Here is a 4,422-nt window from a genome sequence, read left to right on the forward strand (position 1 = left end):
CATTTAATCAAAACATGTTCTACTGTCTCTACATCATCACACCATCTACATAAACCAGTGAGGTGTTTCCCCATCTTAAAAAGATTTCCATTTAGGAAACTATGCCCGGTTCTTACTCTATTTATAATTATCTCCTCCCTCCTGTTTATTCCTCTGAGCCTTTCTACATTGACTGTATTTTGAATCCTAAATAAATGTCTTCCCTTTATTTCATTTTCCCACCCAACTTCCCATATCTTCTTGCTTTCTTTCCAGATTATACTTTTGCCTTCAGATTTAGATAATTTTATTTGCATATCAATATCATCTTTTTTGATCTCCTCCTTAGCCAGCCTGTCTGCTCTTTCATTCCCCACAATACCTACATGAGCAGGAGTCCTGAATAATACAACTTTTTTATTTTGTTCACAAAACCCAATATGAACCGCCATAATATCATATAAAATATTTTGATGATTTTTTGTACGTCCCTTTCCAATACTCATCAACGCAGATAGAGAGTCACTACAAACTATTATTTTATTCCTATTTGTTTCCTCCACCCATTCTAAAGCTACCAAAATAGCACATAATTCTACTGCGAATACACTCAAATAATCAGATGTTCTTTTTGAAATACTAATCTTTAAATCAGGAATCACTATAGCTATACTGGTTGCTTCACTTTTGGGTTCTTTCGACCCATCAGTATAAATTTGCAAGTAGTCATTATATTTATTCTGCATTTGATTATAAAATTCTTGGCAAATGTCTATCATGTTCCTTTTCTTAATATGTGTCAGTGTTCTGTCTACGTTAATGTATTGCCAAGTCCATGTAGGTCTCAAAGGCCACAATACAGTTGGACTAAATTCCTTATTATATACATTAAAAATTTTCGCTCTATCATCACCAACCCACCCAAAACTATCGATTTGTTTCTTTCCTCTTTCCCAACACTTTTCTAAWACTTTCTTAACCGGGTGATCTGCATTATGTCCTTTTAAACTTATCCAATAATTGACCATTAGCTGCTGTCTTCTAATGCATAATGGCATTTCTCCTGACTCTACTTGTAAAGCACATATTGGTGTTGATCTGACTGCCCCTAAACAAATTCTCATTGCTCTGGCTTGAATAACATCTAACTTTTTTAACCTAGTTTTGGCTGCTGATCCATACACCACACACCCGTAATCTATTCTTGACCTAATTAGTGATACATATATATTTTTTAGGGAATCAAAACTTGCACCCCATGTCAATCCTGCTAAACACCTCATAATGTTTAAAACCTTTTTACTTTTCTCTATAATATGTTCTATGTGATTTCCCCAAGTTAGTTTCTTATCAAAAACTACACCCAAAAACCGAAACCAATCAACCCTTTCTAACTCTTTCCCATATAAATACAACTTTTTATCAACCCCTATTTTTTTATTTGTGAAGAACATTACTTTTGTCTTTTCAATTGAAAATTTAAAGCCCCACTCTATCCCCCACTTACTCACTTTATCTATACCTTCCTGAAGTTTAACAATAAGATGTTCCACATTTCTTCCCCTTTTCCATAATGCTCCGTCATCAGCAAAAAGTGACTTACCAAAACTGATAGATARTTCTTTAAAGATGTCATTTATCATAACTGAAAATAATGTTGGACTTACCACACTTCCTTGAGGGGTTCCATTTTCTATTTTACATAACTTCGAAACATGACATCCTATTTTAACTTGAATATTTCTATCCCGTAAAAAATCCCATATCCAATTAAACATATTACCTCCTATACCTATCTGGTGTAATTTAATCATTAACCCTTCCCTCCATAACATATCATATGCTTTTTCCACATCAAAAAACACAGCAACAACAGTTTCCTTATTGACCTGAGCTTTCCTAATGTCATCCTCTAAACATAAAATAGGATCTATTGTTCCTCTCCCTCTACGGAATCCACTCTGATAAGAAGCAATTAAGTGTTTTGACTCCAAATATTGTGTCAATCTCTCATTCACCATCCTTTCCATCAGTTTACACAAATTAGATGTTAAAGCTATAGGTCTATAATTTCCAGGGTTACTATGGTCTTTCCCAGGTTTCTTCAATGGAATAACAATTGCTTCTTAGTGATACCCCCTGTTAACAATAAGTGTTAATTAGTTGTCAACGATAGCCATGTGATGTGAGTATCAGTCACATGGAGGCTGGGCTTAAAAGCCTGAATTTTGCTTGAAACTCTCAGACTGAAGAAGTCTCTTGGAGACGAGACAAAACGTTTCATTAGAGAAGAACCCGTCCAGAAGACCTATACAATTTTTTTTCTTTTGATTTTTTACCTGGATTACTGAGATGCATCAGGACATCGTTAAGTACAGAAATAATAAAAACATAAAACAAACCAATGAAAAGCAAAATTTCTGACTTTCTTTGATTTTAAAATGTAAGTGAATGTTTTTGTTCTGTGCACTGGGATGACTTTTCTTGTGAACTGGTGACATTTAAATAAAGAAAAAAAATGGTTTAACTTTTAAATGTAAGCTATTGGAAGCCATAGATGACATCACACCATAAATGATCTTACACATCAATAATAATATTTTATATTTTTTAATCTATAATAAACAGTTTAACTAATGTGAAACACTAATAATCTCAAGGCACCGTATATTCGTATATTTTTCAACAGACTACTGGTTTTGATGAAAGTAAATGTGCAGTTCTCCACATGGGCTGCAGTCTGCGAGGTTATACTGACCCTTAGTGGCAAAGTGCAGTACTACATCACTATTTAAGACTTTAAATTTTAGAAACGTTTAAGTAAAAAAAAAAAAGCAGTTTTACAACAGAACAGACAAAAACATGTCAATATTTGCTCCAAATATTAAATCAAAAGAAATAAATTCTTACTTTTAATTTAACTTTTGCTTTTTTTTTGTGGGTTAAAATATTTCTGTATTTTTGATTTCTGCTGTTTACCATCTTTTTGTTTATGATTGTACTCATTGTTCTTAGTATTAGAGGTTAGACAAATATAAAGCAACGCTCCTTTTATTTTATTTACAACTCATTATAAAGAGGTTCTGGTTTTCACTTCACTTTGCAGATTACTTTAAACCAGAGGTGTCCGATCCTGGTGCCCATGTTTTAGAGGTCCACCTGATTTGGCTAAATGGGTGATTGACAGGCTTCTGCAGAACATGAAGAGGTAATTTAATCTTTGAATTAGGTGTGATGGAAGGAGAAAAAAAGTCAAACATGCAGGATAGTGACCCTTGAGAACTAAGAAAAGACAACTTTTAAACACGTTTGTGGCAGAAATAAATCACAAATGTTTTTTCTTTTGATTTTTTTACCTTGTTTTATTAAATTGTGTTTTGTTCACTAATGGCTTTTATAAAACAACTTCTTCCTCTCTTTCCATCTTTTATTTATTTGGGCTGCTCAGTTCAAGAGAAGCACATTTAAACATTTTTCACTTTAATACAATGTTCTTTTATTTCAGCACATAAAGGAGATTTGTGTTCTGTTTTCAAATGTATGTTTCTTCAGACTTTAAAGTTAGACAACTTGAATATTTAAGCAAAGAAATTACATTTCAAAATTAAAAGAGGATCGAAATGAAAGATTGGTTGATGCAAACGTTTGTTTAAATTAACCAAACAAGGCAGGCTGATTCTTGTATGTAAATCTAACATAAAAAATGAAAAATAGGTTGAAATAAAATACTTGATAGATCCAAAACAAGATGGCTGAAAACACTGACGTCTTGATAGAACGAATCCAGATTTGAGTCAAAAACAAAGTAAAACTCGAATCAGAAACTAAAACTTTAACCGATGAACACATTGGAATCTTGAAGCAAACGAAAACTATTACAACTCAGAAAGGAGAAAAAAGTTAGTTTGATTTAAATATTTATCTAATTTCTTCCAGCTGACATGTGACAAACATTTTCCACAATAGAAATAATTTTTGCTTCTGTTTTGCACAACAGCATTTTACAAATTAGGCTTTTGTACAATTTAAATCATGTTTTGCACAGTTTAAGTCTTTTTTTGCTCATTTTAAGCAATTTTTGCACAGTTTAAATTGTGTTTTGCACATTTTATGGATGTTGCACCATAATCACTTTTGCAGTTTTCTATATTGCGTAATTATCAAATTCATGTTGTCGTGATTTATCTCATTTCCATTTTTCCCTTCGAAAACTTGTTTGACACTGGATACCCTTCCCTGTTTTCACGTGTATAAACATTTGTTTCACATTCCTCACAAAGAGAGATCTGGGAGAAACTAACCCTTCACTGTGCTCTGAGATGAAACTCCGCACATTTAGTTAGTCAGAGGCTCGTTATGGCGCTGTGGAGTGTTGCGTAACGCGCTGAAAGCCACACTGGCACAGATGAGTGTTCCTTTAACGCGCCGGGTATTAACACAGGG

This window comes from Austrofundulus limnaeus, unplaced genomic scaffold, assembly GCF_001266775.1.
Source record: "Austrofundulus limnaeus strain Quisiro unplaced genomic scaffold, Austrofundulus_limnaeus-1.0 Scaffold155, whole genome shotgun sequence".
In the NCBI taxonomy this organism is placed as follows: Eukaryota; Metazoa; Chordata; class Actinopteri; order Cyprinodontiformes; family Rivulidae; genus Austrofundulus; species Austrofundulus limnaeus.